This window comes from Saccopteryx bilineata, chromosome 1 (assembly GCF_036850765.1).
Source record: "Saccopteryx bilineata isolate mSacBil1 chromosome 1, mSacBil1_pri_phased_curated, whole genome shotgun sequence".
Taxonomy (NCBI): Eukaryota; Metazoa; Chordata; class Mammalia; order Chiroptera; family Emballonuridae; genus Saccopteryx; species Saccopteryx bilineata.
The window spans coordinates 84811262-84827290 of NC_089490.1; the positions used below are offsets into that span (position 1 = coordinate 84811262).

Here is a 16029-nt window from a genome sequence, read left to right on the forward strand (position 1 = left end):
ATTTACAAACTTATTTGACCAACAATCTCTTTCCCTTCCTGTTATCTGTCACTGTCTGCCCCTCTCTCTCTAAAAAAAATAAAATAAATAAAAGAAAAAAGAAAAGGGAAAGCAAGCAGCCCTGACAAATACTGCTGGAGGTATCAGTAAGAAAGTTGGAGACTTGGCATGGACCTAGTAACACGGACATCACTGGGGTCCTAAAAATGACAGATTTTTAGTGTCAGGGAAGAGACAAGAGTTAGACTGGAGGTGTTGTAAGGGAGAATGTGAGGAGAGAGCCTACAGACAGAGTGAACAGGATTCTGGCAGCACTTGTGCCTAAAGGAGGAGAAAGTGAGGCAGCAGTAGCTGGAGGGGCAAAGGGGTCATAAGAGGAGTTTTCTGTTTTCTTGTTTTAGTTTTAAGTTGGAAGAAGTAACAGCGTGTGGACTGATGGGAATGTCAGGGGAGAAAGGGCAGAATTGCTATGTCAGTGTAGCTTGAAGGGCAGGATCTTGAGGACAAGTAGAGGAGGTGTGGGGTCAGTAGAGGAGGAGTGGGGTCCTGGTGGAAATTTTCTTCTGATCATTCATTCAAAGGATAATTATGGGGCACCTACTAAGTGCCAGCCAGTTTCCAGGGCTGGGATGGAGTGTCTCCATTTTCTCAGTGGCCTGGGCACCGTCATCAGCTGAGTGAGAAGATGGGCAGGGAGGAGTGAGGACAACACAGCAAGTGTTCAGTGGACTGGGAGCCAAGTGAGCAGAGAAAGGACCGGATAGCTTTAAGGATCCTGGGAAGCTGTGACGGGGTAATACACCAGTTGGTCCAGGCATTAGCTTGGGTCACAGTTAGGGGACTGGATGGAGGTTAATAAACATATTCTAGACGGTGGCATCAGGCAGGCCCAGGTTCAAATACTGATACTGCCCCCTTCTCAGTTGCATGCTGTTCAAATTACTTAACGCTCTAAGCCTCAGTTTTTTCATCTGTTAAACGGGGAAGTGGGACTATATATCCACAGAACAGGTGTCAGGAAGACACAGGAGCGTTCCATACCTGCGGGCCTGCAGTCTGGTGACTGTCCAGCCCTGGAGCACGCAGGGAGCTTTGAGGACCCCTGGGTCAGGGAAGCCGGGACCCAGCGGGGGGCGGTGGACTGGGCGGGGCGGCGCTGACCACGCCCCGGGACGGAGGCGAGGCGCTCCCGTAGTCTGGGCTTAGGGGCAACGTTTTCCGCCGCTCGCCGCCGCGGGAGCCGGAGGTACGGGAGGCACTCAGAGGGCGCACGGGTCTGGGTGCGCCCCGGCCGCGTGCGTTGGAGCACTTCACGGTGGGCCGGGGAGAGCTCGCCGCTGGCCAGGCCACCTGTTCCTGAGGGACATTTGAGTATGCACCGCCTGGGCGCGCGGATCCCCGGCTGCCGCCCCCACCCCACTGCGCTCCTAAGTTGAGCGCGGCGACTGGACCTGGAGCCCCAGCCCTTCTGGGGAGGCGCGTCCCGCCCCGGATTCCTCGGAGCAGCCCTGCCCAGGGCGTGGGAGCGAGAAGCCCGGGTCCTAGTGTGGACCCCAATCACCCCACACGGCGACCTTGGGTGAGTGGCGCCTCGGTGTCTGGTTGCGCGGGAAGTCTCCGGAGGCCCGCCCGCCCGGCGGTGCTCGCCCCTGGTCCCAGAGTGCGGCTGGGGACAGCAGCGGGGAGGGGCCGACTGGAGGGGAGACTGCTGGGGCGCGTGAGATGCTGAGGTTTGGACGGGCCGTGACGGGGACCGGCCCTCCAGGTGGAGGGAACGACCTGGGTAAGCTCTAGGAAGCTGGATCTGCATCCGCAGGTGACTCCCCACCTTCCGGCGTGCTTTTCTCCCTCCCTCGCCTCCAGATGGGAAAGATCGAGTTAGTTAGAAGCTATGATGTGCTTTGGGGAGGTCCAGTCTCAGAATCCACTCCTCTTCATTGCTAGAGTAGTGCTCTTGCCTCAGTTTCCTCATCTGACACCTAGAGGTGGAAGCTCCCACTATCTTGCCAGAATCTGCTGAGCCTCTGGCTCTGAGAGGGTTAAGAGAGCTCCCTGGCGCCAGCCCCTTTCTCAGGGATACCCATGGCCTCCCCTAGATGCTGAATGGTTGCTCTTTACCGGCTTCTTTGAGTCACTGAAAGGCATTTGTCCCTTCATTCATGAAATACCCTGGAGAACCTGGTGTGACCCTGTCTGGCTCTCCTCTCCTCGCCTCCATTTGCCCAAGGGCTTCCCCTTTGTCACCTTCTCCCAAAGAAGGGGGAGCCACCATGCCAAGGGTGACAAAGCAGGGCCCAGGATACCCCTCCATGCTCATGCCTGCATTCTATGTTCCCACAGCTGAGATTCCTTCCCGGGGGAGTCACCAGGTCAGGCCCAAATACAAAGGCAAAGAAAGGGAGGGTAGAGATGGAATCCAATCTGTTGTTCATTTTCCTCTTATGCCTGGGGTGCCTGTCCCTGCTTGTCTGCCAGGACAGCTCAGCATTAGAAAACAAACTCCGAAGTGGAAAGACTTAAAAATATGTTTTGTTTCGAGTCTTCTTGCTGCTTAAGTTAGTGGGGTTGTTCTGTATGTGTGTGATGGACCCAGGCCCTTTGTGTGGCAGGGTTGGCAGAGTCCATTATTTTACTCTAACATCAGGAGGTTGTTGACCCACCACATCAGCCCCAGCCAGCAACTCCCAAACCCACCCTGCCATGGGAGGCCATGGGAGACCCGGGTGCAGATCTCCAAGCACCCAGGGCAGCAGGAGGTACCAGTCCCCCAAGGTCTGAGCCAGGACTGTTACAGGTGAAATGAGGGAGACCCTCAATCTTTTTTTTTTTTTTTTTTTTTTTTGTATTTTTCTGAAGCTGGAAACGGGGAGAGACAGTCAGACAGACTCCCGCATGCGCCCGACCGGGATCCACCCGGCACGCCCACCAGGGGGCGATGCTCTGCCCCTCCGGGGCGTCGCTCTGTTGCCACCAGAGCCACTCCAGCACCTGGGGCAGAGGCCAAGGAGCCATCCCCAGCGCCCAGGCCATCTTTGCTCCAATGGAGCCTCGGCTACAGTAGGGGAAGAGAGAGACAGAGAGGAAGGAGAGGGGGAGGGGTGGAGAAGCAGATGGGCGCTTCTCCTGTGTGTCCTGGCCGGGAATCGAACCCGGGACTTCTGTACGCCAGGCCGACGCTCTACCACTGAGCCAACCGGCCAGGGCCTCATTCTTTTTTTTAAGAGAAAGAATTTACTAAGAGACAGAGTGCAGCAAGTAAAGGAAAAATGTATTGGCTATGTAGGAAGAAAGAGAAAAGGGGACCTTGGAGACAGATTCAGGAGGTTAGCCCAGGACTAGCTGCTGTTGCCCACTGCTCCCCTGAGCAGTGGTTTTTATCCTTTTTACACGTGGGGACCAGTGAAAATAGGAGAATTATTTTGGGGACCGCTAAAGCAGAAATCACCCTGAGCATAAGCGAATTCAACTGAGATCACTGGGTCTATAGTCTTCATACAACATTAGACTCTTTCTGGATGAAATTTCTGGCAGACCAGCAGTTGAAAAACACTGTCTTAGAGCTTAGGAAAAAGAGAGAAAAGGAAAATGCCCCTGGGGTTAAGGTGAAGGGAGGAGGGAAGCACAGGCGTGCTCCTGGGAGGGAGACCCCAACAGGGTCCTTAGTCCTAAGGGCTTTTAAAGGCGGAGAATCTTAGGGGCGGTCCCAGGGAAGGATCTCAATAGAATATCAGCTTTCCAGGTGTGTGTTCTTTTAGGGTCGTGGTCTCCACTGATTGGTCAGTGCCAGAGGTGGTCAGTAGTCAATGGGGCTGGTCCTGAGGTCAGCTGTGGCTTCCCTTTGTCTGGTTTTGCTGCTTTTCTGGGCCTGGAGCTGAAACACATCTGAGACCTAGATGTTATCTCTAGGGGTTGATGCTTAAGCACTATTCTCTAGCCCACTTCTTTGTTCCTCCTGTGAGGGGGTCTAAAACCACATGAATAATGATATGCCAGCAACAATGGAGAAGTCTGGGGAGGGTCTGAATCCCAAGACTAGCAATATGAAATCAGGGGATCTAAACCAGTGGTCTTCAACCTTTTTTGGGCCATGGACCGGTTTAATGTCAGAAAATATTTTCACGGACCAGCCTTTAGGATGGGACGGATAAATGTATCACGTGACCGAGACAAGCATCAAGAGTGAGTCTTAGACAGATGTAACAGAGGGAATCTGGTCATTTTTTAAAAATAAAACATTGTTCAGACTTAAATATAAATAAAACAGAAATAATGTAAGTTATTTATTCTTTCTCTGCGACCGGCAGCAAATGGCCCACGGACTGGTACCGGTCCGCAGTCCGGGGGTTGAGGACCACTGATCTAAACCACATGGCCAGCTAAGGGAGGAAGAAAAAGGTCACCCTGGAGGCGATGTCCTTGTTTTTCCAGTTTGGCCAATTGCTCGGCACTAGGGCTTTCAGCCCTGATGACCCTCTGTGCCTGGCCTATAGTCCTTGCTCTGCTCATGTCTGTCTAACTGCTGACCACAGGACCAGGGCACAGTGAGATGAGGTGGCTGCCTGGAACACTTGTGGCCAAACTGGAAGAAGGAGTGGATGAGAAAAGTTTGCATAAAGTATGGAAGCAGCCCTACCCCGCCCCAAGCTCCCCTTCCTCCTCAGTGGCTGCCTCTCCTGGTTCTCTCTCCTGAGGGTGGGGTGAATGGCTGCACCTTAGACCTGGCCACCCAAGCTCTACCCCACTATGCTCTCTTGAATGCACTTCCTGGTAATAGTTGTGACCAGTGTCTCACTGGGAGGAAGGAACCTTGCCTGAGCCCAATGTGTTCATTAAATGTTGCTTGAAGGACTTAACTGAAAAGGGAATATTCTAAATTTGAATCACTTGAGGATAATGATTGTTAAAATTTGCCCTTTTTGCCAGACTTTTAAAACACTTAAAAATATATACATATATATTTTATATCTTGGCTATATAAATAAATGTTCCAAATTCCTCACCCCCCTCAACATTGTTTTTTTATTTTTCTTTTTTTAAATTTAAAAACTTTTTATTTTTGTTACAGAGAGAGAGAGAGAGAGAGAGAGAGAGAGGGATAGGGACAGACAGACAGGAAGGGAAAGAGATGAGAAGCATCAATTCTTTGTTGTGGCACCTTAGTTGTTCATTAATTGCTTTCTCATATGTGCCTTGACCGGGGGCTATAGCAGACTGAATGACCCCTTGCTTAAGCCAGGGACCTCAGGGTTTTGAACCTGCATCTTCCACGTCCAGTCTGACACTATCCCAGGCGTGGCCAACAGTTTTTGACCCGGGCCAGATTAGAAAGAAAACTTTTTTCACGGGCCGGACTAAATATTAAAATTTAAAAACGTTGAGCGTCGGCCTGGTGTGTGGAAGTCCCGGGTTCAATTCCCGGCCAGGGCACACAGGAGAAGCGCCTGTCTGCTTCTCCACCCCTCCCCCTCTCCTTCCTCTCTGTCTCTCTCTTCCCCTCCCGCAGCCAAGGCTACATTGGAGCAAATGATGGCCCGGGCGCTGGGGATGGCTCTGTGGCCTCTGCCTCAGGCGCTAGACTGGCTCTGGTCACGACAGAGCGACACCCCAGATGGGCAGAGCATCGCCCCCTGGTGGGCGTGCCGGGTGGATCCCGGTCGGGCGCATGCGGGAGTCTGTCTGACTGCCTCCCCGTTTCCAGCTTCAGAAAAATACAAAAAAATAAAAAATAAAAATGTTTAATACAAAAAACAATTTGTTTAAGTAAACAAAATTTTATTATGTAATTTGTTTATGAATAAATGTAAGTAATTTAGTACAACAAATTAACAAAAAACTAATGCTACGTGTTGAGGCGCTTTGCATCACCTATTATTTTTTTAATATCTGGCTCTATACTTGTAGTAGCTATTCTTAACATAGCCTCCAAATGTAAATCATTCAATCTTGATCTTGTTGTACTTCTATTTAGATTTATTAAAGAAAAGGTTTGTTCACAAATATGTTGAGCTGAAGATTACTGAAGATACCGTAGTTTATGTATAACGATTTAAGAGTACCACTCATTTTTTTTTATTATTTTTATTTTTTTTACAGAGACAGAGTCAGAGAGAGGGATAGATAGGGACAGACAGACAAGAATGGAGAGAGATGAGAAGCATCAATCATCAGTTTTTTGTTGCGACACCTTAGTTCATTGATTGCTTTCTCATATATGCCTTGACCGTGGGCCTTTAGCAGACCCTGTAACCCCTTGCTCGAGCCAGCGACCTTGGGTCCAAGCTGGTGAGTTTTTTGCTCTTGCTCAAGCCAGATGAGCCCATGCTCAAGCTGGCGACCTCGGGGTCTCAAACCTGGATCGTCCGCATCCCAGTCCAACGCTCCATCCACTGCGCCACTGCATTTCATTTCCACAGTGAGTTGTGCAGAGAATATTAAAATTTTAATCACGGGCCCTGGCCGGTTGGCTCAGCGGTAGAGCGTCGGCCTGGCGTGCGGGGGACCCGGGTTCGATTCCCGGCCAGGGCACATAGGAGAAGCGCCCATTTGCTTCTCCACCCCCCCCCCCTTCCTCTCTGTCTCTCTCTTCCCCTCCCGCAGCCAAGGCTCCATTGGAGCAAAGATGGCCTGGGTGCTGGGGATGGCTCCTTGGCCTCTGCCCCAGGCGCTAGAGTGGCTCTGGTCGCGGCACAGCGACGCCCCAGAGGGGCAGAGCATTGCCCCCTGGTGGGCAGAGCGTCACCCCTGGTGGGCGTGCCGGGTGGATCCCGGTTGGGTGCATGCGGGAGTCTGTCGGTCTCTCCCCATTTCCAGCTTCAGAAAAAAAAAAAAAAAAAAATTTTAATCACGGGCCTGACCTGTGGTGGTGCAGTGGATAAAGCATCGACCTGGAAATGCTGAGGTTGCTGGTTCGAAGCCCTGAATTTGCCTGGTGAAGGCACATATGGGAGTTGATGCTTTCTGCTCCTCCCCCCTTCTCTCTCTCTCTCTCTCCTCTCTAAAATGAATTAAAAAAAAAAGTAAATCACGGGCCACATTAACTCATTACGCAGGCTGGATCCAGCCCACGGGCAGTATGTTGGCCATGCCTGCTCTATCCACACTGCACCACCACCTGGTCAGGCTGTTTTATATATTTCAACTCTTACATATTACATTGTATTCAATTAATGGATCTCATTTAACAATAACAATTTTTTATATTTGGCACTTTTAGATTATGCTACATTAAACTTATGCATGCATTTATGTGTTTCTGGATGTTTCTTGCGCATAGTTGGAGAATGTGAACCTCTAGAACAGGGATTGAGAAACTTTTTGGCTGAGAGAGCCATGAACGCCACATATTTTAAAATGTAATTCCATGATAGCCATACAACGACCCGTGTATGTTATGCATTATCCAATAAAAATTTGGTGTTGTGTAACCATGAACATGAGCAGTAGGAAATGAATGGATTGTAATACATGAGAATGTTTTATATTTTTTGTATTTTTTTGTATTTTTTTGTATTTTTCTGAAGCTGGAAACGGGGAGAGACAGTCAGACAGACTCCCGCATGTGCCTGACCGGGATCCACCCGGCACGCCCACCAGGGGCAACGCTCTGCCCACCAGGGGGCGATGCTCTGCCCCTCTGGGGCGTCGCTGTGTTGCGACCAGAGCCACTCTAGCGCCTGGGGCAGAGGCCAAGGAGCCATCCTTGCTCCAATGGAGGGGAAGAGAGAGACAGAGAGGAAGGAGGGGGTGGAGGGTGGAGAAGCAAATGGGCGCTTCTCCTATGTGCCCTGGCCGGGAATCGAACCCGGGTCCCCCGCACGCCAGGCCAACGCTCTACCGCTGAGCCAACCGGCCAGGGCCAGAGAATGTTTTATATTTTTAATGTTATTTTTCTTATTAAAGATTTGTCTGCGAGCCAGATGCAGCCATCAAGAGCCACATCTGGCTTGCTAGCCATAGGTTCCCGGCCCCTGCTTTAGAATGCTGTATCAAGAGCCAGTTGGCTCTCTAGAGGGGCTGTACATGCTTCTTGGGCTAGGAGGGTATGTTTCTTGTTATTTCCTAGAAATGAAATTACAGAGTCCAAGATGACGAACGACCTGGATCTCTGTGTTTTTTATTCACTTGTTTGAGCTCATCAGTGAGGTACTTGTCTCTTTACAGCCAACATCTCCTCCCAGGCAGTGAGGTACTTGTCTCTTTACAGCCAACATCTCCTCCCAGGTTTTGGTTTAGCTTTTATTTTTGCTGCTGCTGGTGTGCTTAAGAAGAATGTTTTTAATTTTTATTTTACTTGATCTGTGTGTTTGCTTTTTGATAAGGGAGACATTTATGAGCTGATGGGAAAGAGCCAGATAGAGGGGTCGGCTGAGAAGAAGGGGCAGGTGGATAAATGAGGTCCCAGAGGATGGAGGAGGTGGGAGAAGTCCTGTCCTGGTCTATAGGGACCTGAGCTGGTGAGAACAGGAAGTGAGTGGGAGGATCAGGGAGGGTACCTTTTTTTTTTTTTTTTTTTTTTTCCAGAGACACAGAGTCAGAGAAGGATAGATAGGGGATAGGGACAGACAGACAGGAACGGAGAGAGATGAGAAGCATTAATCATTAGTTGTTCCTCGTGACACCTTAGTTGTTCATTGATTGCTCTCTCATCTGTGCCTTGACTGTGAGCCTTCAGCAGACCGAGTAACCCCTTGCTTGAGCCAGCAACCTTGGGTTCAAGCTGGTGAGCCTGCGCAAACCAGATGAGCGCACGCTCAAGCTGGTGACCTCGGGGTCTTGAACCTGGGTGCTCGGCATCCCAGTCCTACGCTCTATCCACTGCGCCACCGCCTGGTCAGGCAGGGAGGGTACCTTTTGAATTGGCTTGGATCTTCCTAGAGAGGTGGGCAGAAAAGCATCTGTAAAGAAAGGGGGTTCTAGACCTGAGGTCCCCCAGCTCCCTGTGATGTTTACTGACCTAGTCCCCTGAGTCCTTGTTTCCCTGGGAAGCAGTGGGTCTTATCACCCTTTGACAGATTCCCGGAGGGAGGGGACGTGCCTTGTTCAGGGTCTGTCAGCTGATGAGTGGCAGGGCTAGGTTCAACGTTGGCTCTACTGGGTACCAACTGCGTTCCCTTATTCCTGTTAGAATCCTCGGGGTTTCCATGTCTAATGGACAGTGGGAAGCAGCACCCATCTCACTCTGTCTTGAACTTGGTGAGTCTGTCCCTTCCTCTCCCATTTGCCTCTGTTTGTCTTCTTTCTTGACAGACCCTAATGGATCTAGGAGCTTCCAGCAGATGCAGAATTGACCACAGGAGTAGGCGAGCCCCTTCCCCTTCCTTTCCTGGCCGGTGACCACACACCCTCCCCAGTGCCCGGGCTCTTGGTCACCAGTAGCTAACCCCTGCAGAAGCACACAGCCTTCTGGATGTCACACATGTTCTAAGTCTGGGTTGGTGAATGGGAAGCTATGTGGACAGGCACAGTAGAGTGAAACAGGAAAAGTAGTCTTCCCATTCTGTGAACAGACTTCAACTGAAAGAGCAGAAATTATTGGCCCAGAGGTCCCCCAACCCTCCAGTTGTCTCTTGGCTTCATTTGCTCCCCCCCCCACAGTCTCCAAGGCAACCCTTGACTTGAGGACAGGTTTCCATCAATTGAACCCACACTAGGTGCCAGATACCTGACCTTATATAACCCTCTCAGCCTGCCTGTATTGTTATTCCCATTTTATAGATGAGGGAACTGAGGCTCAGACTCAGGCACCTCTTTGTCACAGTAAGATTGGAGCCTGTAACTCTAGCACAGTGCCAGGTGAACTAGGTGGGGCCATAGACAAACTCTTTTTACCTGGCAAAGGGTATTTGAATTCCAGCTGTGCCTTGGTTCCCTCAAAACTCTTGGGACAATTAAGCAAGTTATTGCATGAAAACTTTGAGGCCCTGGCCATTTGGCTCAGCAGTAGAGTGTCAGCCTGGCATGTGGAAGTCCCAGGTTCAATTCCTGATCAAGGCACATAGGAGAAGCGACTGTCTGCTTCTCCACCTCTCCCCTTCATATCTCTCTCTCTCTCTCTCTCTCTCTCTCTCTCTCTCTCTCTCTTTCTTTCTCTCTCTTCCTTTCCCTCCTGCAGCCATGGTACAATTGGTTTGAGCAAGTTGGTTCCTGGCATTGAGAATGGCTCTATGGCCTGCTTTAGGCACTAAAAATAGCTTAGTTGCTGAATAACAAAGCAGTGGCCACAGATCAGCAGAGCATTCCCTGGTAGGGGGCTGGCTGGGTGGATCTCATGTGGGAGTCTGCCTCTCTGTCTCCCCTCCACTCACTAAATAAATAACCACTTTGACCAGCAGCTGTACCTCATGAGCCCTGAGGAGATAGATCCCGGAGCCCCACCTGTTGGGAAGCTTTCCATAAACACTCACCAGCCCGCCTGCCACCTCCTGTGATGCGAGGATGGGAAGGCGCACCCGACATTGGTATGAACGTGGGCTTTTTAAGACCTTTCTGGAGACAAGTTAGTGACTTCCTCTACACCTAAGTTCCATTTCCTTTGACTCAAGAGACTCGTTTCTGGGGCATGCTCCTGTAAAAATAATGAAGGACCAAAAACCGTGGTGCCTGCTGGGCAGCTCCCCACCGCACTGTCTGTAGCAGCCGTTACACGGAAAGCGTGTTTCCCACAGCCAGACAGGAAGCAGGCAAGGTAAGGGCTGGGACCGCCAGTTGAGGGGGTGACAGGTCGCAGGAAGCCCTGGGCCTTCGAGCATGGAGCTGTATTGACTGACAGAAGGGGAAGGGCAGAGCATGTATTTTCCAACAGCTGTTTTCAGGTCTCATTTGCACACGTTGTGCCTATTACCGTTTGACAAGTTTGAGAAACTCCACCATCTAGTTGTAGAACACAGGGCCCAGAATATGCTTAAATGAAAAATAAAACAAGATGTGGAACATCACCTGTCACAGGGTCTCCCTTTGTGTGGCTCCTGTACGCGGCTCTGTGTAAACACGTCTCCATGTGGATGGAGGAGTGGGAAGAGGAGCAGAGAGAATATATCACAAGAAAGGCCATAGAAGACTGGCTGTCACATGCCCCTCCCTCCAGCCTTCAGTGGCACCACACTGTCTTCAAGATAAAGAGCAAAGCAGGGAGGTGTCACAGCAGGGTCAGGGTTTTGGCAGCCCAACCAGCTGTGGTCCTACCATTTGCTAAATGTTGCTGTGTTTACGTTGTGCAGATACATAGACAACAATCCAAGGTACAAAGAACAAAAATCACCCAGTACCCTCACAGCCAGGAATAAAACCGTCATAGCATTTTAGTGGATTCTTGGCAAATGGCAACTCTTCCTACCTATTATGGTAAGGAAGTTGCTGGGCAGGGGAGAATGGAAGGGACATTTTGGGAAGATGGAATTGCATATTGCAGAAGCTTAGAATTCCTGGAACCTGGTGGCTTTGAGGCACAGAGGAGAGTTGAGTTTCCCATTCCCTCATCGCCCCCATCACTCAGTCACTGCTCATGTGTGATGTGTCTGTTGTGTGCCAGGCCCTCCCTAATTCAATGTCATTTACAATCTCAGGCTGGGCAGGCAGCATCTGGTTCAACATCCATTTTCCTCTGCTCCCAGTTCACTCCAAGGCTAAGTTCACCCTGGTCATGCCACCAAGACTCACCCCAGGGGCTCTGAGGGTCTGCCCGTGTGGCCCAGGCTATGGGTGATGCCCAGAGTTTGGGGAAGCACTGCCACAAGCTCCTACTGTTTGGCAGCTGTGCTGAAATCCAGGCAGCTTTCTGGAAGTGGCTGTTCTGCTCATGTAGGCCAGGAGAGACACAGAGAAGGAGGGTCTGAGACTTGGGGGCAGACATACCTGGATGCAAACCCTACCTCCCACAGTGACTGGCCACACAACATTGGGAAGGTCCCTTTTCTCTCTGCACTTTCATGTTGTAAAATGGTGCCATAGCCTGACCTGTGGTAGTGCAGTGGATAAAGCATCGACCTGGAAATGCTGAGGTCGCTGGTTCGAAACCCTGGGCTTGCCTGGTCAAGGCACATATGGGAGTTGATGCTTCCAGCTCCTCTCTCCTCTCTCTCTGTCTCTCTCTGTCCCTCTCTGTCTCCTCTCTAAAATGAATAAAAAAAAAAAAATGGTGCCATAGGGGTAGATATGAAGACAGAATAAGATAGGGTTAGCAAGGTTGTGGTTTGTTCTTGACAAATGGTAAGCCCTTCCTCTGTACTATGGTTAAGAAGTTTGTGGGTGAGGGCAGTCAGGGGCCTTAGTGCTACGGAGTGTGGGGCTCTCGAGGGCTGAGCCCAGAAGCCAGGGTGGAGGCTGGGGTGGTGGGTCCCAAGACAGAGAGACTGGAGCTGTGTTCTGGCTGTGAGCTAACCAGAGAGACAGAGATATGGGGGGAATGTATTCATACAGATGTGTTTGTGGGGGGGATCTATTTGCATAGAAATCCCCCTGCTTCTTGCCCTACACTTCCCTTCCCTCTAGGTTGTCACAGTGGCCTCATAACTGCTTTCCTGTTGTTACATGTACCCTGTGGTTTAGTCTCAAAAGCCAGCCAGATATGAAAGATCTCTGTAAGACAAGTCACACTCTAGCCCTTTCCTCCTCAAAATCTCCCAGCAGCACCCCCTTCCAGTCAGTGAAACAAGTCCTTCCAGTGGCCCTCAGGCCCTACCGTGGTCCAGCCTCTTTATTATCTCTCTGACCTCCTCTCCTGGTATCCCTCTCCCCTGCCTTGCTTACCTTGCTATTCCATCAGCACCTCAAGCAAATGGCCCTGGGGCCTTGCTGCACTTACTGCTTTCCTTCCCTGGACACTTTCTCCCAGAAGCCCATCATGGTTCTGTATAACATAATACCCCTACACACACACACACACACACACACACACACACACACACACACACACACGTCCCTGGACACTTTCTCCCAGAAGCCCATCATGGTTCTGTATAACATAATACCCCTACACACACACACACACACACACACACACACACACACACACACACACGTACGTCCTCCCAGCCCAATTTCCATACTGTGTTTTCTCTGTAGCACATTTCACTACCTGAGACTTTTCTTTTTTATTTTCTTTTTTTTTTAAAGAGAAAGAGACAGACAGGAAGGGAGAGAGATGAGAAGCATCAACTCATAGTTGTAGCACCTTAGTTGTTCATTGGTTGCTCTCTTATATGTGCCTTAATCAGGGGCCTCCAGCCAAGCCAGTGGCCCCACGCTCAAGTTGGTGAGCCCGCGTTCAAGCCAGTGACCTTGGGATTTCAAACCTGGGTCCTCAGCATCCCAAGCTAAAGCTCTATACACTACTCCACTGTCTGGTTGGACCTGAGATATTTCTTTACTTGGTAATTTTCTTCCACAATGTCAGCTCCTTGAATGAAGCCAAAGACTGTTCACTGCTCTTTTATTTCCAGACCTCAGAGTGGTCCCTGACACATGGTAGGTGCTCAAGCATTTGTTGCTCAAATGATCAGGATGCTGGGAGTGACACCAAAGGCTTGACCAGTTTCTTTCCAAGGTGATGTTTTGTATCAGGTTGAGCAAGAGCTCTCTTATCCATGCGTTATATCCCTCTGGCCTCATTATTTGCCTGTGCTGTTGGCCTGGCACCAAGGGGCAAGGGACCCTGAGATACCCTGTCCCAAGAGGTCAGTGATGCTGCTTCTGATGGAATGGACAGAACCCATGTCAGAGAGACCACATTAGGAAGGTCTTTCTAGGAGCGTCCTTAGACATTGTTCTTTCCAAGCTTTTTATGTTACAGATGAAGAAATTGAGGCTCAGAACTGGGGAGAAGGGTTAGACTCCAAGGTCACAGAGCAAGTGTGTGGAAGACAGATACCAGGACCATTGCACAGGCAATGTCCTGTTAACAGCACTGTTAAAAATAAGAACACCCATATTGGCAGCGCTGTGTCTGTGTACTTGGGCGTGGGAAGTGGGAAGTGGGGTGGCACTCTCTTCTGCTGCTGATTTTTTTTTTTTTTTAATACAGTAGAAAAAGGGAAAATGAGACAGCATGAGGTCTTTCTTCCAATTAAGAGTGAACTCAGAACTCATAATTCAGGCCAGAATTTTTAGATGCCTCTTCCATGGGCATTTCATTTGCCAAGCATGATTTTATCTGATCAAGAGTTTTCCCAGCTACGTGCGCTTCTGTGATCTCTGGGCAACCTCTGGGCACAGCAAGTGCCCAGTACAGAAAGCTGGTCCACACTCGCCACTCTGTCAGTACAACAGGGCCGGATGGGTCCAGAGATCAAATGTATGGGGCATACTGCTACCTGAATTCAGCCTCCATTCTGACCTGAGAAGCCCACCCTGGGCAGCTTGACCTCAGTTCAGCCTCCAGTGCAGAGTGGGAGTGACCATGCGAGAGGGAATGGCCTCAGGGGAGGAAGGAGGGTCTGAGACTTGGGGGCAGACATATGTGGGTGCATGTCCTGCCTCCCACAGTTACTAACCAAGCAGTGTTGGGAAGGTCACCTTTCCTCTCTCGGGACTGGCAAATACTCAGGTCCTTCCTTATGAAGAGTCAAAGGCACATGACTTCACCTTGTACCCTCCAATGGTGAGGCAGGACAAACCAATGACAGTTTTTAACAGTTGTGATCTATGTCACCCATGGTTTACAGTTTGCAAATGGCACTTTTCTGGGTCAGTTACCACATTGGATCCCAGCTTTTGGGTCAGTTTAGGGATCACGTACTCATTCGTTCAACAAACTTATGTCTGTGCCTGGCCTGTGCTGGCCATGTAGGACCCGAGAATGAGTAAAAGCGGCCTTGGTCCCTGCCAGCTGACACTGTTTCCCGTGGTATCAGTGTGTCGTTGTGTATTTAGTCAGTCCCTTCAGGAAAGACCTTGAGGGTGGTTTCTAATCATTTGCAATTGCAAACAAATGTCATATCTCCTTAGGATAAGGTCACCAAGGGGATTGCGATGAAAGTAAATGTGTATGTAACTGATAGATATGGTCCTCTTGTGCATGGTCACATGGTGTGCCTGCCAGCAATGTGTGAGGTTCAGTCCCTCACTGCCTTGCCGGAAGAATGTGTCAGAGTGCTGGCTTTTTGCCAAACAGACAGGTGAGAGATGCTATCTGACTGTTCCATTTGCATTTTCCTTACAAAAAGACCCTCTGTCTGGCTTACATGTTTAAGGGTCACTCTCTGCATATGTAGTTTTGCTTCTCTTGCTGGTATTTTGGGAGGAAGGGTGTGGAGAAGTTTTGTTGGGGTTTTTTTTTTTCCAAGGAGTCAAGTTTATTCATGGTTTATTTTTATGTCTTCTAGATTTCATACATAACTCAGAAACCTTTGCTGACTCTTAGGTTATAAAGGAATTCACCCATGGTATGTTGTAAACTTTTATGGGTGTTTATTATTTTACGTTGGAAGTTTATCCTGGGGCACATGCTGGGGTAGGAACACGGCCTGTTCTTGTTCCCTCTAGAAGCGACTGCAGTTGCCCATGACTGTTTACACAAAAAAAATCCGTATGGCCTGACCAGGCGGTGGTATAGTGGATAGAGCATTGAACTGGGATGCAGAAAGACCCAGGTTTGAGACCCCGGGGTCGCCAGCTTGAGCGCAGGCTCATCTGGCTTGAGCAAAAATAAAGCTCACTGGCTTGATACCAAGGTCGCTGGCTCGAGCAAGGGGTTACTCGGTCTGCTGAAGGCCCACAGTCAAGGCACATATGAGAAAGCAATCAATGAACAACTAAGGTGTCACAACAAAAAACTGATGATTGATGCTTCTCATCTCTCTCCGTTCCTGTCTGTCCCTATCTATCCCTCTCTCTGACTCTCTCTCTCTCTCTGTCCCTGTAAAATAAATAAATAAATAAATAAATCCATATGCTTTACTGACTGGGGATGCTGCCGTTGTCAGCTGTGCAGGTGCCATAATTTCTGTGATTCCTTTTGTTTTCTGTCTGATGGGCTGTTAATATGACTGTTGTTTTAATTATTGAAACTGTATAGGGATGTTTTACAATCTAAAA

General features: G+C 49.8%; 1 protein-coding gene across 1 annotated transcript in view; it reads left to right on the top strand.

The window, feature by feature from the left end:
- The first annotated feature begins 1172 nt into the window (after positions 1–1172).
- A4GALT (alpha 1,4-galactosyltransferase (P1PK blood group)) overlaps positions 1173–16029 on the top strand; it is a 29693-nt gene continuing 14836 nt past the window's right edge. The window contains exon 1 of the mRNA XM_066256136.1: positions 1173–1579. The gene's annotated coding sequence lies outside the window, so the exon portion shown is untranslated. The remainder of the gene's footprint in view (positions 1580–16029) is intronic.